We start from the raw sequence: 25271 nt of genomic DNA, 5'->3' as shown, positions 1-25271 counted from the left end.
TCTGCCAAACTGCCTCTATTTATAGCTGTCACAATGAAGCACAGAAAAGAAGTTAAGTGAATATACAAAGAAAGGAGGGAACAGGATTTTCCTCTATCACAAAAACTAGGATTACAGAAAATCTTAGAGAATCAGCCATATTATTAAGATGAATGTTATTCAGTCATATCTAACTCTCTGTGACTTCATTTGGGGTTTTCTTGGCAAAGATACTGGAATGGTTTGACATTTTTTGTCTAGCTCATTTTACAGATGGGAAATGGAAGCAAACAGTATTAAGTAATTTGCCTAGTATAATAAGTATCTGAGGCTGAATTTTGAACTCAGATCTTCCCGGTTCCAGGCCTGGCATTCTATCCACTGTGCCACCATTAAAGACACCAGCTCTATATTTAAATTTTTTAAATTTAATTAATTAATTAATTTAGAACATTTTCCCATGGTTACATGATTCATGTTCTTTCCTTCCCTTCCTCCCTCCCCCCTCCCAGAACTGATGAGCAGTTCCACTGGATTTAACATGTATCATTTATCAAAATCTATTCTCATATTATCAGTATTTGCAATAGAGAGGTCATTCAAAGTCTACATCCCCAATTATATTCCCATCAAACCATGTGATCAATCATATGTTTTTCTTCTGCGTTTCTGCTCCCACAGCTCTTTCTCTGGATGTGGACAGTGTTCTTTCTCCTAAGTCCCTCACCAGTTTTTTTTTTTGGCTACATGAATGTCAGATTTAATGCAACTGTTATTCTCATTTCTGCCCTGCAAAAGTAAAAAAATGTCCCATCAAAATTACACTGTGAAATATAAGCACAAAGTTTCTTGACATAGTTCTAGAAAAAAATGTTGGCACCAACTGCATTTAAAAAACAAGTTTTAAGGCTTAATAAAAAAAATACAAGATCAATTTCTTAATGCATTTTAGAAGTGACTGAGTAGAATGCCAAGAGTCTTTGGATCTTCCAAATACAAGCAGTTCCAACAAACATATATAGTCAGCCAGACATGTATACCTCTACTTTACATACAAATGAGTACAGATGTAGGAATACTTTGTCCTGCTAGCCAGTCTCATTCTTGTGAGCTACTTTTCATTCCTCTCCCTTCCAGAGCTCCTCTACACCAGTTCCAGGGTTTACAGCAAGAAGATACATCAGTAGACAAGGAAGTTAGGGGAAAGGAAAATATTATTCTACTGCAGCTATTTAGAACAACACTTCTGCCTATGACTAATTTTCTCTTAATGGAAACTCCATCCCTATCATTTACCACCTCATTCTGCTGGATTTCTTGCTCTAGAAATCACCATTAGAAGCTTAGAATTTTGGAATTCAGACGGGAAAGGAGAATCACCATTGCTAGGGATGTGGCTGAGAAAGATTATGTTTTTGCCACCCTAAACTAGCACCCCAAATTTGTTTTTCCATGGACACATTTTTATAAATGGTGATTAGGTTCTACAATTCAGCTCTATTCTGGATTAATTAGATTTCTGTGACCTAGGTTAAGAATTTAATGACCTTTACAACATTATTTCTACTTAAAATGACTTCCTGGTTTTAAACACGACTTCCAGTCTCTTAGAACACAACCCAATTGGTTAAATTGGATATTGTCTGTACTTTATAAGCTTATAGGAAAAAGCAAGATTATTTTGGCTATAAAGCAATCTCCAAAAACACCAGGAGATCTTAAAGAGGTAAAAACCTTTGGCTAATTAATTCCATATGCTAGTTCCCTGCAATTTGCCAACTAAAAACTGTTTTGCAGCAATTTCCTACAGGCACCTAAATATTGAGGACAATGAGTGCACAATCATAAAAGATGTCAGTTTGCTAAATATTCTTAGTAGAATAATATTTCCAGCATTTGATGCACTCCTTGCAGGTATTCATACACATCATGAAACACACCACCATAAAACCTCACCTGCTCTCCTTGCATGGTAATAACAAATGTTCCAAATTGTAAGAAGTAAAGGAATTGTAAAACATTGTGTTATTTAGTCTGACTGAGGAGCATTTTCCCAATTGGATCAAAGGGATGTGATTCTCTAATTAAATGTAATTACAATAGTTCTAAGAAAATGACAGCCCATTATTTCCACTTGAAAAATTAATATTTTATACACTGATTTCAATACTATCAATGTAGTTAATATCCAGATCTAATGCTTCCAGTTTTGTTGGGCAGGAGACTGCAGAAATTCTTTCAAATGAGTAATCACTAAAATACAAGGGATTTTTAAGACTATTTAGTCTTTAGTATATCTATGTAATTTACTTTTTTTAAAAGATGTCAAAAGTGGTTCAAAGTCATTAGCAGTTTGTGAGGCTATTTGAACAGGATTCAAAATGGCTTTTTAAATATTTGTCCAAAATGTTTATTTTGAAGAACTAAAGGTTCTCAGTGATTTCCTCTCCTCCCCATCAACTGATCATAGTAAAAAATATGTCTTAGAAAAATATGAATAACCAAAATGTCAGGAAAAAATTAGATAGATTAATGAGGTCTTTAAAAAAGACTGAAGGCCCACCCATTTACAAAAGAATTGTGGTTTATGAAAGTAATAGTTCACATCATTGGTGAACTGCAGAGGCAGTCAAAAGCTTTAAGCCTTTTGAGAGAACAGCATGGATAAAATATTCACTTTAAAAATCAGTAATAAGGATCCAACTTATTCTCTTGCATAAGGCAGGTATTTTTATCTAAGATCAGACCAAGGACTTCTAAATTACAGAAGTTACAATTGCCCCTGCAAGATCTGCGTGCAAAAATCTGCCATTAAGAAAAGGTCTACAACCAAGGGGAAAGGAGAAAATTGGCTTTACTGATAAGTACTTGCAGAGGTCAAACAAGTCCAATATCCTTGTCAAGGTGTAGCTTAATGATTCTTTCCCTGGATTTTGTGAGAAAGAGGTCAAAAAGCCTCATAAGAGGTCTGTAGAACTATGCATCATGGAGGCAAACTTAAAAAAGGACACAAATAGATTCAACACCTGTTTTCTCAGAAATTAGTGTCCCCAATAAAAGTTAAAAGCTCTGGATCATCATTCTCTAATTTAAGTACTCTGTGAGTTAAATCACCCATTACCCTTTTGAAACACAAGTTGTATCCCTTTGCCAGACAAGGGAGGGGGAGCATTCCCTGGGAAGTTGTCTAACACATCATTTACATGGGTTTTCTAGTCTCTTAGTGACACCATCAATGGCTATTGCTGCAGGACCATCCCTAGATGTCTAATTGCCCACCAAAACATTTATGTTCCTAGTATTTATGAAGATCCTAACCTCCCCGTCTTCTTTTACTCTATCAAAGATTCTCTCATTTTTGAAATTAATTATTGGATGTGAACCTGGGGAATTTCTTATTGCTCCCTTACTTTCTTAGTTCCCTGAAAAGTTCAGTGTCCCTGGTCCTATATAGCCCTAGCTGTTTCTAGAAGACAAGTGTGAGCAGTGAGCTACATGGAAATCTTCACATAAATGATCAGCCCCTTCCTTCCCCTCCCATCCCAACTTGTCCTAAATAGACTATTATAAACCTTGACACCCTAAGAGAAGAATTGCTAGTCTGAGGATACTGGTATTAGTTTTCTTTAGTAGAAAGTGATGCTGGATTTTCCACCTGTTGGGGGGGGGTGAGGACTTTGTTGTGTGATTGAGGCCTGAGGACCAGCCTGGGCTCATGGTTGCCAATCTTGATTTTAGATTGTTTCCTTGACTTGTTCCTCCTTTCCTTGGTCACATTTCTCATCAGGTTCTTCTCTTGAAGATTGTGTATTCTCTGTAGCTCCGAGTTGCAATTTTGTGTCCTCACCTTCATATAAAACAATATGATCCTTGGGCTTGTTTGGGTGTGCTATGTGCGCAGTAATGGTGATTGGAGACCCAAAGATGTCACTGGTCTTCCCACCAGGGGGATTCCAGCGATACCAAGCGTGCACAGGAGAAGGATCTTCAAAGACACCACTTTCTTTGCCTCCTGGAGGATTTGACCTTTTAGGTGTATTCTGAGGCTCCTTGGATGCTCCAAAAATATTAGATGCCATTCTATTTGGCCTATTTGAAGGAATAACTTCTTCTGGAGTTCCAAAGAGATTGCTTGAATCTCCTCCAGGAGGTTTCGTTCCCCTGGAATTTGGCTTGCCACCTTCATTCTCCAGCCCCTGGAACATGTCGGGAGCGGCTGTTCAATGGTAATGGTGGTGGGAACCGTAGCGGCAGCAGCAGTCCTCCGGCACCGCAAGCGGAGCAGCCACCAGTTCTGTATTAAAGAAAATAGCATTAGTAAAATAACAGGATATGAAACAATTCCAAAAAATCATCAGCATTTCTATAGACTACCAACAAAAACCTGTAGGTCTAACTATCCACATATGAAAAATAAAGTTGATGGATAAAGGTCATTGCCTGTATTATAACAGATAGTTCCGTGGGTAACTTACACAACTGGTCTATAATTGGCAGAGGCACCTTGGACATACAGTGTATGTGTATAGTGAACTGGAAGCATATTTGAGCACAAGGAGAAAAGCAGACTGAAATGATTTTTGAAGATTGCATTTTGCTTTTAAATATTCCACAATTTTCCTCAAAAGAAAGCCTCATCTTTTTGAAAATAGCATTGTTCTATTCTGTCTGTCCTTAAGTTAGGGAATATAACCTTTCTGAAGAGTGAGGACTGAAGTCCACTTAGGAGTAGGAGCTAGGCAGAGTGTTGGATGTGAATAGATTGCAAGGAAGAATGACTCAAGAGAAGTGGCATAAAGTATGTCAGTAAAATCTCTGACGGGGAAAAATGGGGGTGGATCATATGGCAAGAATGAAGGATAATCAACAAATAGATCAAATTCCCCACTTCATAACAGTTCTCGAGAAAAACTTCCTGAATGCAGGAAGAAGATGATTTCAATTTAAAATGACAAAAATACATTAAATATCTAGGAATTGTTGTATTAACAAGTATTTTTTAAAATGCTTAGTACGTGCCAGGCACTATGCTAAGCACTAGAGATGTGAAGACTAAAATGAAGCAATTCCTGCCTTCAGGGAGCTTACATTTTATTGGAGGAAGCAACGTATGTAAATAGGAACAAATTAAAACCTATGAAAGTGAACCCAGAATTTATCAGTTCTCTGGCCTTGGCCACCTTTATTCTCTCTCAACACTCTTAAAGGTCTTAGCACAACACATAGATCCAACTACTATTTTTGTGCGAAAGATTTATAAATTTAAATATCTAATTTTCATTTTTATGCTGAATTCCTCTGTACTTTAAGCTGTCTGCTGAATGTCTTTACCTGGAAATTCCATAAACATCTAAAGTTCAACATAGCAAAAAAAAAAACACCAAAAAACTGAACTAGTTATCTTTTTCCCTTCTCGTAACTTCTCTCTTTCTGTTTAGGGTACCACTATACTTTATCACCAACGTTCAGTTTTGGAGTCATCATCAATTCCTTAGTCTCCCTTATCCCTCACATCTAGTAAAGGCTTCATCATGTGTATTCAATCTCTACATCTCCATCTTTTTGTCCCCATTTACACTAAAACTACTCTCAGGTTAGGTGACATCTCTGGCAAAAATCTCCTATTTCGTTTCCCTAAATCTGGCCCCCTTCTTTTCCAATCTATTCTTGACATTGCTACCAATTTGATATGCCTAAAGCAGCAATCATCGACATGTGATTTGAGACTCCTGAGGTTCCTAAGTTCTGCCAAAGGGTACACCAGGTCAAAATTATTTTAATAAAATTTCTAAGATATTATTTGCCTGTTAAAATATGCCTCCCTTTTCATACTACATATCTGAGGCCAGATTTTCCTCATGTGCTTCAACCAAAACAACATATTGCAACAGATTGATTGCAGATGTATAAATGAGAATCCAGCTGTCTACTATTAAGTCAGACATTAGAGAAATTTGCAAGAATATATGAAACAGTGCCATTCTCAATTATTTTTGCCTTGTAAAGTTTATTTTCCATGAAAAGATATTGTATATGTTATCATATTAAGACAGGTTTATTATGTTAATGGTTATATAAATTATGGTTAATAAATATTTTTAAAGTATCTGTTTTAATTTCTAACATGATAGGTATCAATGCTCACTCATAAACTGAAACTGTTGGAAGTCTTTAATCATTTCTAAGGGTGTAAAGAACCCACAGACTAAAAATTTGACAACCTCTCTTCTTAGCATAGTTCTGAACAGGTCACTCAGCTGTTTTAAGAGGCTCTAATGTCTTTTTTTTAAAAATTGTATCTAGGATAACATGCAAACTTCTACACTGACATTTAAAGTTCTTCAAATTCTCTCTCTAGCCTGTCTAGTCAGATTAGATATGAATTCCAAATTTATTTTCTGCCCTTCAGGCAAAATGACTTGCTGTTCCTCATACATAGTATTCCATCTTCTGCCTATGTACAGTATGTAATTAAGAACTAACCACCCATAGGAAATGATAGAATAATATTCAAACAAAGAAATGCAAGTTATCAACAGCTATTTGAAAAACTGTTGGACATCAGTAATACTCAGAACAGTGTAAATTAAACAAGTCCCCCATGACTGGGATGCTCTTTCTTTCTCTGACTCATGAAACCACTAGATTCCTTCAAGATTCAATTTGTTCTCTTTGGAACTAAGACTATTGCACCTAGACCCTTTATCACTTCTCAACCATAACTCTCTTTAGGTTAGAGATTATTATTAATTTTTTGCTTGTATTTGCATCCTTATTACTCAGGACAGTGTCCGGCATATGACAAAAGCAAAATAAATGGTTTTTATTCTCTTAAAAGCTTCTTAGAGATCTTTCCTGGGTCTCCCAATTGTTAATGCTTCCCATTAAAATTACCTTTTTTGTATATTGTCTTCTCTGTGTACGTGGTTTCTGATTCTTTCTCCTCTTGTCTCCTAGAGAGTAGTATATAAGTTCCCTGAGGTCAGAATCTATTTTTTTCAGTCTTTTTATTTCCTTTACCTAAAACAGTGACTTGCTTATAGAAGGCATCTAACAATTGTTTGTTAAATTGCATTTATAGAAATGTAACTTGGATTTTCACAGAAATAAAAGAAAAATAATTTGAAAAAGCTAATGTTCAAAACAGGACTACAGCAACATAAAATCATTATACTCCTCCAGAAGTATTAAATGAAAATTAACGAGCCCAGACAAAATTAATAAAGAGGAAGACATGTTCAAAATTTCAAGGAAGATTTAATAAAAACCTAGAAAATAAAAGGGCTGGGCATTTACAGATTTCAAATGATGTCATAAAACTGTAATTATTATAGGATGATAGATTAAGAGCTTCACAGGAAGGTTAAATAATTTGCCTATGTCATTCAACATTAGACCAGGATATGAGCATGCTTTATTTGTGACACTGAGTAAAATGCCCTTTTTTTCCTTTTCTGTGCTACATCAAATCAAATGTGTCTGGTACTGGATTGCAAAATATAATGTAGACCTGTGAAAAACATTAAGTAAAATCTAGCAACCAATAACTCCGAGGGAAAATTAGGGAAGAATGAAATGTTATTTTTTTTATAGTCAATGGAAAGAGTAATTATATGCAGAAGAAAGATGAAAAAGATAAGATAATTAAAATACATGGAATTATTTAAAAGGTATCTTTTTTTACAAACAATATCCATGAAGCTAGAATTGAAAGAAAATATATGACTTGAGGAAAAATATTTCAATTAAACAACTCTAATAAAAATGTACCTTTCAAAGCCTATATAATCTATGTAATTAAGAACTAACCACCCATAGGAAATGATAGAATAATATTCATATAAAGAAATGCAAGTTATCAACAACTATTTGAAAAACTGTTGGAAATCAGTAATACTCAGAACAACGTAAATTAAACAACTCTGAAGAATCATCTCACACTGATCATAATAGCAATGGTGGTAACGGATGGGAGAATTCAATGTTGGAGTGGATCTGAGAAGATACACATGCTTATTCTTGCTAGTGGAATTCCACATAAGTCCAGCTGCTTTGGAAGATATTTTGGAATTATTCAAGAAAAACTATTATATTATTCATGAGTGTTTGTTGGAAGGTATAATTTATTTGTATCAAAGCTATGTGTATGTGTATGTGTATATATATATATATATGTATGCCTACATACATACATATATATCCCAAGAGGTTGGAGCAAAATTACGTAAATCCTTGAGTACCAGACAATATAATATATTTTGGTAGGAAATGTAAGGTTTTTGAAGATTTTTTAGTAGGGAAGTGACATTATCAGAATTTGTGTCTCAGGAACTTGAATCTGTGAGGAATTAAAGGACCAGCAAATGCTATGATATAGGGAAGTCAGTTGGGCAGCTATTGTAATTCTTTACTTGAGAATTAGTGAGGGCTGATATTAAGATATTGGCAGTGAAAATAGATGGGCGTCAGGTAGATACTATAGATATTTCTAGTGTAGAATCTATAGGAGTAACTTACTGAGGTTGCTTAAAAATGAATGGAAGAAGACACTGGAGTTTTGAGTCTTAGTGACAGTGAAAATGATGAAGCTATTAACATAAATTAGGATGTCAAGAGAGGAGGAAGAAATTGTGACTTGTTGAGTTTGAGATATTGGAGATATTGGTAGGGCATCCAGGTAGAGAGATACTTAACATGTTGGAAATGTTCTGAAAATTAGGAAAGAGAGATCAGGCCAGGAAATATAAATCTGGAGGCTATCTGCATATAAGTGATGATTAAAGTCATAGGAACATGTGAAATATGATGCTAGAGAATATATTAAGATAAAAGAAAGGTCAGAATTCTGGGGAATATAATTATTTAAGGAACAGAGGAAAGGGGGGAAAAGCCAGGAAAGGATTCAGAGAATTGTTTAAGGAAATAGAAAGTGATTTCAGCATAGTGAAATTTAAAAAAAGTAATTAACATCAACTAGCATTTATATTGCTTTAAAGTATGCAGGCGGTTTTAAATAAATTATTTCATCTGAGTCTCTTTTTATGCGGCTCATTGAACAATCCTGTGAGATAGGTATCACTGGTATTATTATTCCCTTTATACAAATGAAAACAAGATCAGAGACATTAAAGCTAGCTATAACAATAAGATAAGAAAAAAGAAATTGGAGGAATAAAAATAGACAATGCGGAAACGAAACTATTATTCTTTGTAAATGTTATAAGAGTGTACTTAAAGAACCCTAGGGAATCAACTAAAAAACTAGTTGAAATAATTAGTAACTTCAGCAATTGTATAGTATAAAATAAACCCACATAAATCATCAGCATTTCTATATTACTAACAAAACCAAGTGGGAAAAGATAGAAAAATTCAATTTAAAATAATTGCAGGCATTTAAAAATACTTGTGAGTCTATCTGCCAAGGCTACATACCAGGTGTAAACCTCAAATTTCCTTAGACTTATAAATGTTGGAAATTTCACCATTGGGATATTTCATACTTGGAAAATTTCTTACTGATAGTCTATTGGAATGGGAACCCCATTGGCATGGGAGGTTCCTTCTCTTCCCTTCTTAAGATTACTTTAGGACAGAAACCCTTTGCTGAACAATGGAAAGGACTTTGACCTATGCTTAAGCATAGAACAGGAATTTCTTTGAGTCATGATTGATTTTAGAATTGATACAATGGAGACAGGGTATATGAACACAATTACAAAACATTTTCCATGTAATGATAGGCAGATTTAAATGATTAGAGAAATATTAATTGCTTGTGAGTAGATTGATCCAACAAAATAGAAGTGACAATCCTATTAACTTATTTAGTCAGTGTCATACCAATCAAACTAAACCAAAGAATTATTTTACAGTATTAGAAAAAATAATAAAATTCATTTGGAGGAACAAAAAGTCAAGGATATCAGGGAATCAATGAAAAAAGTATGAAGGAAAGAAGCTGCATAGTACTAGATTTCAAACTATGTAACAAGGTGGTAAACATGAGAACAATCTGCCACTGGCTAAGAAATAGAATGTTGAATCAGTGGAATAGAATAGGTTCACAAATACAGAATAGTAGATGACCCTAGTAATCTAGTGTTTGATAAATACATTTAAGATCCAAGCTTTTGGGGCAAGAACACACCATCAAACAAAAATTGCTTTGAAAACTAGAAAGAAATTTCATAGAAACTAAACATAGACTAACATCTCATACTATATACCAAAATAAGGTCAAAATAAGCAAAGGATTTAGACATAAAGAGTGATATTAGAAATGAATTAGGGGAGCATGGAAAAATTTACCTGTCAGGTCTATCGATAAGGAAAGAGTTTATGACCAAAAAAGATGCTGAGGATGACAGGAAATAAAATGAATAATTTTGATTATGTGAAATAAAAAAGTTTTTGCAAAAACAAATGTAGCCAAAATGAGAAGGAAAGCAGGAAAGTAGGAAGTATCTCCGGAAAAGGCCTCCTTACTGAAATATGTAGGAAACTAAGCAAAATTTATAAAAATACAAGCCATTCCCTAATTGATGAATGGTCAAAAGATATGAAGGACAGTTAGGTGACTTTGTCTCTTCCTGGATTAGTTATGAAAGCCATATTTACATCTTGCATGCACCTACAAATGTGACAGAACATGGATAAGAATCTTGCACATACCATTGTTAAAAGAAGACATTCAGAACTGCTAAATGTTGATATTGTTTAAAATCTCCTCTGGAATCATTTTGTCTGCTCAGAACTCTTTTCAATCTTTAATTAGCTTCTTGAGTAGTGAAATAAATCCTTGATGGATGATGTTGATAATGGTGAGATACTAAGGTTTAGTTGGTTACTCGCCTTCTACAGTCCCTGCATGGAGATTTCTTCGTCTTCTTCCAAGCTCCCTAGGTCTACTGTGTCTGTCTAGATTTCCCCAAGCTATCTGATTAACGGACACTATTAATCCTACCAGATTATTTTTGTAGGATAAACAGATCTTCTGAGTAGCTTCAGGATGAACCCTTTACATTAGGATTCAACCCTATTAGGGCTATAGGCAGTTCATACAGGCTTGTTGGTCAGAGGTCTTCAGAGCAGTTGGGAACACGTTCAGTATGAAGGAAACTGTTGAATCTCAGGTAATGAAGGGTTTCTCCAGACAAGAACACCAGAGTTGTTCAGGAGATAGGAAACCCAAACCTCCTCAGCTCACAGAGATAGAGAGGGTGGAAGTTTCAGCTCCAGACAGATCAGTAACCTTCCCCTGTAACTGCAGGTGTCCACCTTTATCCATTCCCCGCATTCCAGAATTCAATATCATCAGTTCCATAGCATGTGGTTGGGTTCAGCAAACCTCTCTTTGTAAAATCCTCTCTGTTACCTGTTTGCAACCCCTTTTCTCTTCTTCCCCTCTTACAGTAGAGAAATAAATGTCAACATAAGTGCAATTTCTTCACTATTCAAATTGTAAGGAATGATTTTCAACTTCCAAAGAAATAAATATTATCTATATTATTGCTTGAAAATATCTGTTTAAAGGAAGATATGATTATGTGTATTGATTGTTCCTTTGATTACCATATTGCAGAGTCTGTATTGGATTCATTTATTCAACAAATATTCACTAATAAAGTATAATATAATGTGAAGAAAATTTCATTACCTGAAAGTTATGAATCCCTTATGTAATTTTTAGTAAGTGTCACACAGAGTATCAGGCCTCAGACACTTACTAGCTTTGTGAAAATGAGCAAGTCACTTAGCCCTGTTCTCAGTTTCCTCATCTGTAGAAAGAAATGGTAAACTTCTCCAGTATCTTTGCTAAGAAAATCCCAAATGGAGTTGCAGAGAATCTGTAAACCTCAAAATTTCTTAGACTTATAAATGTTGGAAATTTCACCATTGGGAAATTTCATACTTGAAAAATTCCCTATTGATAGTGGGTCTTGGCTATTTCATTTTACCGATTCTGTCTTAAATCAAATATATTCTTGCTTGGGGATAACTCCAAAATTCCATGTTCCATATCATCCCCAGAGCTCAGGCCAAGTGGAGAGGATGAATAAAGAACTTAAGACTATGATTGGCAAATTATGCACTGAGACCCATTTAAAATGGCCTGAAATTCTCCCTCTGGCCCTATTTTATCTTAGAAGCAGGCCTAGAGGAGACTTACATATTTCACCATTTGAGATGCTTTTTGGACATCCACCTATAGAGGCTAAGCCTTTCTCCCCGGCTTATACATCGATATTAGGGGGAGATATTACTATTGCTTCCTATATACAGGAGCTACAGCACAAACTACGTGAACTTCATGAATCCGGAGCTGCAGTACAAGCCGGACCATTAGACTTTTCTCTGCATGACCTGAACCCAGGAGATAAAGTTTATATCAAGAATTTCAAGTGAACTGGAGCAACTGAACCTTCCTGGGAAGGACCATTCCAAATATTATTAACTACTCCAACATCTATAAAGATTGGAGAAAGAGACTGTTGGATTCACTGCTCACATGTGAAGAAAGCATCGTCTGCTGAGACTGATTGACTCTATCCTATCATATGAATTGTGACTTTATCTTATCATATGAATTGGAGATAATAATCCATAGACAAATGGATGCTGTTTTTTTTTCAAGAATATATTGAATTATTGATTTTTTTTCTTATTTTTTTCTTATTTCTTTTCTTTTATTTTTTTATCAGAATATTTGATTTTTTTCTCATTTTTATTACTGAATGTACACATAATTAATATTAATATTATTTTCCCTGCAGTAATACAAGTTAATATATATACTCTTGCTATAATATCAATATATGCCTAAAAGCTTTAAACTATGGGAACCTGCCATTTATTGATAAAATATTATAGGACTGTGATTAATGTTTGTGTCTGATTCCAGGAAAAGGGATAAAAACAAGGAGCACAGACTAAACCTGAATAGTGCCAATAGAGCACACAAGAAATATTAAAGTGAGACTCAAGTTGCGACGCTTAACTTATGTTTAAATCGTAGGACTTCCTTGTATCTACACTCTTTTCGAAGTACTCAAACAAGTACAAAGCTTGACTATCATGCTGGCTCCCTATATCCCTGAGAAAAAAATCAGACAAGGGAAGGACATTTCCCCATCAAAATAGAATTCTAATTCTTTTCTTCTTATATTATGGCAACTTCCTGTAGTCTTGGCTACAAATGGCTAAGTGAAATATTACTGCATTCTGTCCTACATACTTGTGGGATAGAAATTACTTTAAGCTGGACCTATACAAGGTCTATTTTGAATTTTTCTTATGTTATTTTTCTATTCTTTTGATAATTGACACATACACCCCCATAACTGAACATTGCATTCTGACCTAAACTTGATATTTTTTTAAATACTTACTTCAGGGGGCATTGTATTTTAATTTAAAATCTAAGAATTTTTGAATTTTTTTTTGTTTGAGATTGTATTTTTATAAAAAAAAATCCAAGAATTTTGTTTAAGATTTTACTTTTATAAAAAATTCAAAGATTTTGATTTTGTTCGAGAAAAGATCTTCAAGAAAGAAGCTTGAAATTTTTATATCCAGAGAATGAACTGTTGCAGAAAGATACCGAAAACCTACACTTCATCAAGAAGATCAAGAATGAACTTTGGATGTAATTGATACGACTGAACTTTTGATTGAACATTTATTGTAACTGTACACATTTATGCCAAAAGGGACTGCCCCTAATTTGGCTTTCTGTCAATGCGCCTAGCAAAACATTGGTTTTGCTTTCTTTTCTTTTCTATTTCCTCTCTCACTATTCTAATTTCTCTTAGAAAATTGAATATTGTGTATATCTTTAGTTAGAAGTGAATTTAGAACTACAAAATAATTATGTTAAATGATCAATGGGGAGACTAGTCTCCCAATGATCATCAGGGGGGATTGTAAACCTCAAAATTTCTTAGACTTATAAATGTTGGAAATTTCACCATTGGGAAATTTCATACTTGAAAAATTCCCTATTGATAGTGGGTCTTGGCTATTGGAATGTGAATCCCATTGGCATGAGAGTTTTCTCCTCTTCCCTTCTTAAGATTACTTTAGGACAGAAACCTTTTGCTGAACAATGGAAAGGACTTTGACCTATGCTTAAGCATAGAACAGGAATTTCTTTGAGTCATGATTGATTTTAGAATTGATACAATGGAGATACTTGGAATCAATCTCCACCCTATTCAGTCCTAACAGGATTGAGGAAGGGCTGCAGCATCGATCAAAATTTAATTATTCCAATCTCTACCCTACTCAGGTTAACAGGATTTAGAAAGGGCTGTAGCAAAGGATCAAAGATTTAATTATTTGAAAATATGACCTTCAACAGACATGTGCAAAGCCAGAGACCTCTGGGCGGTCCTGGGTTAAGCTAGAGCCTCCATTGGCACAGGGAAATTGATGGACAGGTGATTGGTAGATGTGAGGACTGAGGGGAGGGAACTTGGATGGTTTCCTTAAGGATAGGGGGGCTGAAGACTGGGGGTGGTTTTTGAGAAGTTGGTCGGTGTGGTTGGTGTGTGCTCTGAGAAGCTTGCTCTGAAGGAAGCTGAAAGTGGGGGCCTCTGAGACTGTTTCTCCATTTTGGTAACGTGAGTAATAGGGACTGATCTCTTTTCTTTGCCCCAGCTATCTAAGGGCTTGGGCCTTTTGGCCCAGCCTAAACAGAAGGGGTATTTAAGCCCTATTCCCTTCTCTCCCTTTTCTCTCTCTCTATCTCTAATTACTTCCTCCTATTGTAATTAAACTCCATAAAAGATTGACTGCTGACTTAAGTTTTCATTTAGGAATTACATAGCTGAATTCCTTGGCGACCTTAAATTAATATATATCAGTCTTTTAAAGTGATTTCCTTGTCACAAATCAGACATAATTAACTAATAAAACAACAATTTTTTATGAAGCAATGCTCCTAGGAATCCAGGGAACAGTTTCTGCTGCTGAGCCTCAATATTTCCTTCTTCAAGAGTTTTTGCTTTCTTCTTTTTCTCTCTAGCTGTTACCTGCCCTCAACAGATTGCCCTTGTATTCCCCCTTGTACACACACACACACACACACACACACACACACACACACACACACACACACACACTTCTGGCCATTTTAAACTCTTCATGCACTGAACATTGCACCCAAACTAGCTCTTCTTCACTCCCCCACTCATTTCTCTCTCTTCTCTTCATTCATTCAAACTGTCTCCTCTGTTGATGCATTCCTTAACTCTCTCTTCCTTTTGAAATTCTTCAAATCCCATCTCTGGCACCAACTCTTCATTAAAACTTTCCTGAGACCAAGGTTAAAGTTTTCTAATTTTCCTCAAACTCTCCCAGAGCACTTTATATTCCTTGTCTTGATCCTTTTTTAAAACTTCTGTTATATTTTGTTTTCAAAATCATGGTTATTTTTACATCCCATTTCCTCTCCTTCCCCCTTTCTCCTGACAGAATAAGTTTATTTAAATCAGGAACTGTGATATTGTTTATCATTGCATCTTTAGAAGCTTGCACAGTGCTTGAAATAAGTTTTGTACTCAATGAATAGTGGGTTCCTTTTCATTAGGGATCTATACGCAAAGTCTAGATGACGGCTCATTCTGATTTTTTGTGAAGTATTATTGGTCAGATTGAGCTCAGACAAGATAGTGTGAGTGGTCCTTTCCATCTCTGGAATTCTCAGAAATGTTGGTTCAAGTTCCTCAATTCAGTTGAGACAATTAGAATTAACACACAAAAAAGCTCTCACTAAGGAATTAAGACAAGAATAAAGTAAAACAAAATAATATGCAATACAATGGAATTGACAACATACAATGACATAGAGATGATCTATAGTTTTTTTTTCTGATTCTGACATCTGATTTCTATAACATCTTTATGACTAGATCAGGGAAATAACATATCCTTATAATTAGATTTCTGATTCATCCCATCCTTTGCCTTTAATGATAGTCTCAAACCAATCTAGGCTGAGTTCATATGACTCTTAATGATCGTTTCATTTCATCGTTTCAGTATTTATTCTTTGTGCTTGGTTCCCTGTCCAGCACTTGGAGCTACTCAATTTAATTTTCTAGTTTTAAGACTCACACTGTCTTTTTGCAAATTTTACCATGTTATAGTTTCTGATTTGTGATTGTTAATTAGGACCCTCCTTGGATTTGTGACAGTGTTGTAGTGTCAAAGACAACTTCCTAACTTTCCCTTTTTGAATAGGAAAAGTTTCATCTTTGATGTATGTTAAGGGATGCTCTCTTGCTTTTGAGAGGTAATGATTAGGTGGGGAGCAACATGCTATCTGCTATCTTCACTTCCAGATCTATACTTTGGAATCTTTCAACATAGTAATTGTTTGAAGAGAATGAAAGTATGGAATTGGAATATTTCCCATTTTACTCTGGGTTGACTACAAGGAGGTTATAGATCTTATCTTATTAAAGGTGCTTCTTTTCTTATTCATGGTGCTATGAGGCAGTTTAGGCCTAGATGAACACTTATTTATGAAGTTATTATTGGGGAAACAAGAGACGAATATCCCAATTAGTTACCAGAGTGAAAGCAAAAGAAAACAATAAGCATTTAAAACAAGACAGGTATATAGAATACTAACCAATTAACATGGATAGGGGGCTTTCCTGGATGAAATTCCATCTTAGAGTTTTACAATATTTATGTGTATATACACACACATATATACATATATATATACTCTAATCACACACATATATGCATAAGATGTAATAAAAATAATTGTCACCCACAAGAAGAGAAGGATCATATCATTGTCAGAAAATGTTTTCTTATAGTAAAAATGCCTTGTTAAGTATTAATGGAAGACCATTAGAAAACAGAATTCAATATAATGTTATTAATCTTATTTCAAAAATTCATCTAGTGCATGAAATCAGATCTACCTTACTAATAACCTTACTAAATGACATAATTTTGTTAGTAGGAGGAAAAATAAAGCAGTTCCTTGAGAACTCTAATTCATTTAAATGAACATATGACTCACCCCTCTTGAACAATGAGTGTACTGTTAACATTCAATTCTCTGTCAAGATACCAGTCAAGATAATGTTCTAAAAATCATTTCATAATTTGGTGTCTGCTGGAAGCATGCTCCTCTAATATGAATTTTTAAAATACTATATAATATATTTTGTTGCTAAGAATGCTTCCATGTGACATGGAGAGACCACTATTTTTTACTTAGATTTTTTTTTACTTAGAGTTTACTTAGATTATCAAAGAACCGTTAGAAGAATTAAATAGAAAATAAGTGTTAATGTTATTTCCTGGAAGAAACAGAAGTTGTTTTGATTCTGACAACATATTGTTGCCATTTGGCCTCTTTCTGATTGAACAACATGCCTACTAGGAATCAACTTGTGGGAAACTGTCAACTTTAGGCAGAAATTATAAACTGATTGGAGTACAGAGTTAGAGTTCTATGTCTGGGGCATGCTGTTAGATGCTTGATGGGGGCTTAATTTATGTATTGGTTAGGATGTAATTAGGTCCTTAGGGAGGACAGTGCAATTAAATATGTGAGTGTGGGTGTAATTAGATGTAGCTGAATGGTACAATTAGATTCATAAGGAGGGGGTGTAATTAGATATGTGGAATGGGGGTGTATTTAGATGCCTAGTAGAGGACATAATTAGCTATATGAGTGAGGGATTTAATTGCATGTGTGGGAGGGGTATAATTATGTGGGGGAGTCCGTGCCCCTGTGTGGGTGTAGGCACAATAAGACGCAAGATTAGGGCTATGACTGACTAGGTATGGAGTTCATGCACTTATAGATAAAGAATTAGAATTTGTTTTTTATCAATAAGGGCAAATATATATTGGCATGCTGACAGTCTTTGATGTTACAGTGACATCATTTCGGGTCATGCTAGGAGTCTGCAAACCTTACTTTGCAGAAAATAGTTGATTTTTCTAACTTCATCCAAGACTCAGAACTCCTAGTGACATTATGTTCCAATGGAGTCAATTTGACTTAGTAGAATTGAAGTTTGTAAGCCCTGAATTCAAATTCTGATTCTGCAACTTACTTATAATTTGGTGTCTGCTGGAAGCATGCTCCTCTAATATGAATTTTTAAAATACTATATAATATATTTTTTTGCTAATACTATATAATATATTTTGTTGCTATAATATATTTTGTATGCAATTGTGGACATGTCTCTTCATCTCTGAGTCTGAGTTTCCTCATTTGTAAAATGGATATAATAATACTTCCACTACCCACCCACAGGATTTAAAAAAAAGATTTCATTTCCTCAATTACACATAGTAAAAATTTTCCACATATGTTTTATGAAGTTATAAGACCCAAATTATCTCCCTCCTTCCTTTTCCTTTCCCCTCCTAGAGATGGCACACAATTTGATCTTGATTTTACATGTATTACATTACAAAACATATTTCCATATTGTCTGTTGTAACAGAATGCTCATGTAAAACCAAAACCCCAAATCAAAACACAAATAAATTAAAGTGAAAAATAATATGCTTTGACCTGCATTCCAATTCCTGTTCTGGAGATGGATAGCATTCTTTGTTATTAGTCCTTCAGAATTTCCGTGCATCATTGTATTGCTGAGAGTAACTAAGTCTTTCACAGTTGATCATCATACAATATTGCTATTACTGTGTACAGTGTTCTCCTGGTTCTGATTATTTCACCCTGCAGCAATTCATGTAAGTCTTTCTAGCTTTTTCTGAAATCATCCTGTTCATCATTTCCTACAACACAATAGAATTCCATCACCATCATTTACAACAATTTGTTCAGTGCTTACATTTAACACTCATCACATAGGGAGAGCTAGGTGGCACAGTGGTGAAGTGCTGGACCTAGAATTAAAATAAAAAACAGAGTTCAGTCTGGCCTGAGACACTTAGAAGCTGTGTGACACTGGGCAAGTCATGTAACCTCTGTTTACCTCAGTTTCCGCATTTGAAAAATGGGGATAATAACAGTACATACTTCTAAGGGTTGTTCTGAGAATCAAATGAGATAATATTTGTAAAGTGCTTGGCACAATGTCTGGGACATTGTAAATTCTATAAATGTCAGCAAAGAGGATGATGCTAAAGAAATGTGTGCTGCTGTGTGTTGAGTAAAAATACCTTTTTCAACTGTAATGTAGCTTGGAAATGTGAGCCATTGTTGCATTCTACATCTTCATATTCATTATAGTATAGCAGTACCTAGCAGGAGGTCTTGCTCAGTGCAAAATGAAGGGAAACCAGAGTGGTTGTTCTGAGTATTTTTAAAAATCACTTTTCCCATTTAATAGCCAATAAAAGTAACAAAAAAGAAGGCAATCTATGATATGCCCATTCAATAAAACTCACTTATAACTGTATCAAATATTAGTGTTGTATGAATATGGTTGGCTATTATTGTTATTAATCATATTAGCAAACATTTTTGAGACTGCATTAGAGAATATACTTGACAAAATAGCCATGCCATTATCAAACATTTTTTAAAACCCTTACCTCCTATCTTAGAATCAATAATGGTATTAGTTCTAAGACAGAAGAGTGGTGAGGGCTAGGCAATGGGGGTTAAGTGAGTTTCCTATGGTCACACAGGTAAGAAGTCTCTAAGGCTAGATTTGAACCCAGGACCTCCTGTGTCTAGGCCTGACTCTCAGTCCACTGAGCCACCTAGCTGCCCCCTGTTATGGAATTTTAATGGCATACATGGATCATTGTTGATTTTTCTAGGATAAAAAAATCAGTTTTGACACTGGCTCATTGCCAGTTTCTTTATCTGTAAAGTGAAGTGGGTAAGCTGAATGACCTCTTAACCCCTTCTGGCTCTGCTTATGAGTATAGATGACTAATCTCGAGAAAAGCAGGGACCAATGAAGCAACATGTCAGTGGTTAGTGGATGGGCTAAAAGAGATAAAAAGACCTGTGCTTCTGCTTTACTCGTATTTCTGCTTGTGGAGAGGATCATATAAGGAAGGAAAGGTTTAATGGGGTAAGATGCTATTTTAAACTCTCACATCAAATATTTTCTTTTCTTGGGTGGAACAAGGAGAAATGCTTGGAAAATATACCTTTGGTGGAAATGTAGAAGATCAATCTGATTTATTTTTAAAAAATCCATCCATGGTAAATGCTTCTCTTGCATCTCTATTTGCAAGCTAACAAACAAAACCGGAAAACTCCTAAATATTAAAGATCTGTTGAACAATATAGATTCTCTATGCAATGAATATTTATGTGTTTGAGATTGGATCAGCATGACAAACTTTTAATATTATTCCTTTTTTATCTGTGCTATGTACAGATGGTGTATATTTATGAAGCTCCAGTCATACTAGATTTGAATAGCACCCCCTAGTAGTGAGACCAGGCTCTTTTCCCTCTGCCCTAGGATAAATTGCAATTCAGGAGATACGGTATAGGATTTGGAATTTCTAAGTCATATTTAAATATGATGCATATAAAGTCTGATCTTCTCCCTATAAAATAAAGATATTTGAGCATTTATAATGCAATCTGGTCTTACTCCTAAAAGATAAGATAAAGATATTTAAGTGATGCTTCTTTATGCTCTAGGTTGTAAGAGAAAATGAAGTGCTTCTTTAAAAAAAATGGGAGAAGGACTTTAATTTAAAACATAATAAAATGTGCTGAGGAGGCAGAAGAGAATAATTATCTTGGTTGGGAAACCAAAAGTTTATTGTTGTTCAGTACTTCTCCACTCTTCGTGACCCTATTTGGTGTTTCCTTCACAAAGATACTAAGTGGTTTGCCATTTCATTCTGCAGCTCATCTTACAAATGAGAAAACAGAGGCAAAGAAGGTTAAATGCCTTGCCCAGGATCACACAGTTAGTAAGTGTCTGAGGTCAGATTTGAACTCAGGAAGAGGAGTCTTTCAGAGGATAGACTAAACACTCTATTCACTTATGTCACCTACTTCCGCCCCAAATAGAAATGTATAATCCTTGCTAGGACTTCTTGCAACTGTGGAACATTCAGTTTAAGGAGAAAGGACTATGCAGAAACTGATCTCCCTTGGGTTCAGATATACTAAGAGAAAGGGCAGTATGTCCTTTGAAGTTTCCAGACTGTTCTGCCATGATATAGCCAGTGGTCCTTAAGACTTTAAACCTCAGGAACTGGAGTAAATAGGGCAAAAGAGAGGAGCATCAAGGTGATGGGACTGTGGAAATGGTGGTCCAGGGTTAAGCAAGGGAGTGAGATAGCTACATAGCTGTGCCATGCAGTAAAGGGTCAGTTGAGAATTCTTACATCAGACAATATCACAGGAAGTACCACCACCATAGACATGTAAACCCTATAAGAAAGCCCTAGTTGCCCTTGACTATCCAAGGTTTTGCAACAGTGTAGTCTCTCTTTTCTCTCAGGGCATGTATCCAGAATATGACAGAGAACTTCCTGTAGCTTGCTGAATGTAATAACTATTATTCATTTTGGCTGATTATACAGACAAGTGTAACACTTCTAGAAGGAATCTAGATGCTATTGCTAAGGAGGATGCTGTCTTGTGCAAGAAAATAAAAACCTTAGGGACACTGGTGATATTTCAAGCCAAGGCTTCAGAAAAGAGAGGAATATTTAGGAAAAGTACAATTAGTTAGAGTAAAGAGATAGTATATGAAAACAGCCCTTTCAAGTTCTAATCCCCTCTTTATATTATAGTATTAATCAGCTTTTGTCTGCACATAATGAAAGATGGTAAAATGTATTTTGAGTAGTATTAATCTATTCAAAGGACTTTACTGAAAAGAATGAGAGGGGGAAATTCTCTAGATAGAGATAATAAGGAATATACACAATGTTGGAATAAAAGAAATAGAAATTCTAAGAAAATCACAAGAAAACAAAATTGAAGAAAGAAGTCAACAGTAAGATCTCTGATCTTAGGTGATTATATACAAATATACAAAATAAAGTTAAGAAGAGATCCTAGTCCAAAGAGGAAAATTTCATCTCACAAGTATAATTGAGGTTATATGGAATGAAAATCATGATTGGGTTTGAAAAAATATATTTTATTCAAAAGAAACAGGATTCTTATAAAGTTAGGAGGATTGCATTAAATATCAAGGAGATATACTTTGAGGACATACAGGCATCAGAGAGAATATATGTGGTGGGGAGAATTTGGATAAATTTGATGGAGAGAGAAATAATGGCCCAATTCTACCGAGGCAGGAGAAATATAAGCCACATAGATAATATAAAGTAGAGTAAGAGTTCAGGAAACATCATATATTTAACATGGAGGTATCCAGCCCTTAGGACAGTGCCAAATGCATAATAAGGCAATTAATAAATAAGACTAGGGACTTAAGTCATTTGGAAATCTTTTGGAGCTCTTTCTCTCACTAAATCAGAATGGACAATTTCTTAGTTTGCTTATATGATAATTTGTCCTTTAAATGGCAGAAAAACCTGAAAGAGAAATTGCATTCTTGAACTGATATTTCTGGATTCCCTGATTTTATAATTCATGATTATAAGGAACTAGTTGCTAGGAAAGAAATGATGGGAACCTATGAGCAACTAATTAAATTTTGTCCATAAATGTACATATCTTGGACAAGCACTGCAGGCTGGTCAAGAAATGAAGGGGAAGAGGAGGGTAAACTGAATTGCTCTTGGAAAATATTGCACTGCTTTCCTTGATTCCACACTACTTTCTACCAACAAAATACACTTTTTTTTAACAACCATATTTTCTTAAGTGATACTGTCTGATTGTGACTAAAAAGAAACTATGACAACAGAAGAATCAACATTAAAGGTGGCCCAAAATAAAATGAAAAGATATGTGGCAGGTAGAAATAGGCTGCTGCATTTTACCATGACCTTTTATAAAACTTTGGATAAAAGACAACCTAAACAACATATATCTGAGTGGAAAGAGATGTTGACAAGCCATATGGTAACAACTGGATAGTCCAAGTATTGTTCTAACATCTTTAAAATATTAAAAGCCTCAAAGGGAGGCCTTTAGCATATTGGATAGCTCCTATGTGTAGGATTTACGGAAAGATACAGATAATGATACAGCATGAAAATACCAAGTATTGAAGTACTAGATTTAAATAACATTCACCCTGACATCCGTAAGAATTAAATGACTATTTCTACCCAGATATATATTTTATAAAGTTTATTAGAAAGGGTAGACAATCATAGTTTTAAATCTCATCATTCCTCTAAGTAACCTGACCATGAGTTGCATAGCCTGCCTGTCCCTTCCTCTTTCCTCCTTACCTGCCTGCTCTGTTCCAGCATTCATTGAAAGCCAAAAGTCTTGAAAAGACCTGCCCCGTCACTTTTATTGACGAACAACATGTACACAGATGCAAACCTGGAGTAATTGTGTGATGTGAAGAATATTGACAGACAGGTCAGGCTACTCAGGAAGGGAAGGGAATGAACTTCCTTGACAAAATCACCCTGTAATCCTTTGGGAGACCAGTCCCTAATGGATTATTTAAGTATAACTATCTTATAATTCTAAATACCTTCTAGCTAAAAGTACATACAATATTGCATTTTTCTAAGAGGAAGTTACAATATTTAGAGATGTGAGGGAAATATTAGAGGAAAAATAAAAAAAAAACTGATTGATAGACACATTGACAAAATGCCAATTAGAGAGCAGTCCCCTTTGGCATAAGAGTTTACATTCAGAATAAGTATGTTCAACCCTCTTCAATTCAGTTCATTATATCCCAAAGTTCATTCTGGATCTTTTGATGCAGTGTGTGGCTTTTTCAGGCATCTTTACAGCACCTTCTACAAAAGGATACACTTTCTTGATTCGGGATGTTGGCAAGTTTCTTTTCCTGAAATTTCTCCAAAAATTTTTAAATCTTGGATTTTAGGATAATTATATAATCCCCTCTGATGAGGGTGTTGACCAACACTAGAATCACTGTGGGATACATGACTGAGTTATGTGATATATGAAACAATTGTCAAAAGAAAAACAAAAACAACCCCCATCCCAAAATAAAAGCAAAAATTAAATTTTGTATAAAATAATAATAAATATAGAAATGATAAAAAATAAAAACTCTTATGTGTATAAAATTCTGAGTAAAAAATAAACTTGTAACAGGTTTTTGAATCACAACAAGACTCTATTAAAGTGACTTATGTCCCATAAGCAGGTAGGACAATAGCAGCAATACAGCACTTTACCCATTTGCATCCAGGACTAAAGAAAATTGCCAAACTATTAGAGAGGAAGGACCATGTTTTAGCAATAAATGGGAAAAATCATTCCCTGGTCTGATTGTACCTTCACTGTCAGAGATAGGGGGAGCCAGGATGATAGTCAAACTGAGGTAGTTGAGTCAGAATATTGCACATGGAGTGAGGTACAAGGGAGTCCTGCATCTTAGCATATATCAAGCACCTCAACCTCAATTTTCGCACTAGGTTCAAGTCCTTTTGTATTGGCATAGAAGTTCAACAATCCTCCTTGGAATGGATTTGGTCTGTTTTGACTGTGTGCTACTTGGCACTGTATAGTGGCTCTTTTGTTTCCTTGTCCTGGAATCAAACACAATCATTAAACAAAGTTCCATAATATTTATCAATAAATGGCAGGTTTCCATAGTCTAAAACCTTTGGGTATGCATAGTTACTAGGGCTAATAGATACTGTAAACTATATACTTCAAGTAAAAAAGCATTAATACTGATTTCATGTACTTCAAGTATCACCAAGTTGGGGGAAAAAAAGAAAGAAAAAATCAAATACCCTATTACAAACATAAAGAGAAAAAAATAATAAAAAAATCATAATTTCACAGTTCATATTTCATGTGACAATGTGTTAGCCAAGCAGAGGCATAAAACAAAAGGTGCTCTCTCAAAAATGAGATTTGTATCCCTCTTAACTTGGCCAGGATCCACAGTGTGATTGTACATAATTTTTCACCAGGTAAAGCCTTTTAAGAACAGTAGTACAACTAATACAGATTCTAAGAAGTACCAAAATCCCCAAAATTATAAGTACCCATTTAAGGATAACTGCAAACAAACCCACTATCATTAGGATTCACATGACTTGCTGTGTGACATTTAAAAAACCTATGAACACATGAATACTTGTCACAAGTTCTACAGATTTAGCCAGGCTTTCAACCTTGGAAGAGATTTTTTTTAACAGTCTATTATAATCTTCATTCCAAAATTTGGTAGGAGAAAAACCCAGAAAAAACCTCTGTATAG

General features: G+C 34.9%; 1 protein-coding gene and 1 pseudogene across 1 annotated transcript in view; one reads left to right on the top strand and one right to left on the bottom strand.

Moving 5' to 3' along the window:
• Window positions 1-25271, top strand: part of ST8SIA1 (ST8 alpha-N-acetyl-neuraminide alpha-2,8-sialyltransferase 1) — a 131757-nt gene that overhangs the window by 38328 nt on the left and 68158 nt on the right. The window lies entirely within an intron of this gene.
• Window positions 3339-4199, bottom strand: LOC130454565 (jupiter microtubule associated homolog 2-like; annotated as a pseudogene).

The sequence above is a fragment of the Monodelphis domestica genome, chromosome 5 (assembly GCF_027887165.1).
Source record: "Monodelphis domestica isolate mMonDom1 chromosome 5, mMonDom1.pri, whole genome shotgun sequence".
NCBI lineage: Eukaryota > Metazoa > Chordata > Mammalia > Didelphimorphia > Didelphidae > Monodelphis > Monodelphis domestica.
This window is presented reverse-complemented; position numbering and strand designations above follow the sequence as displayed.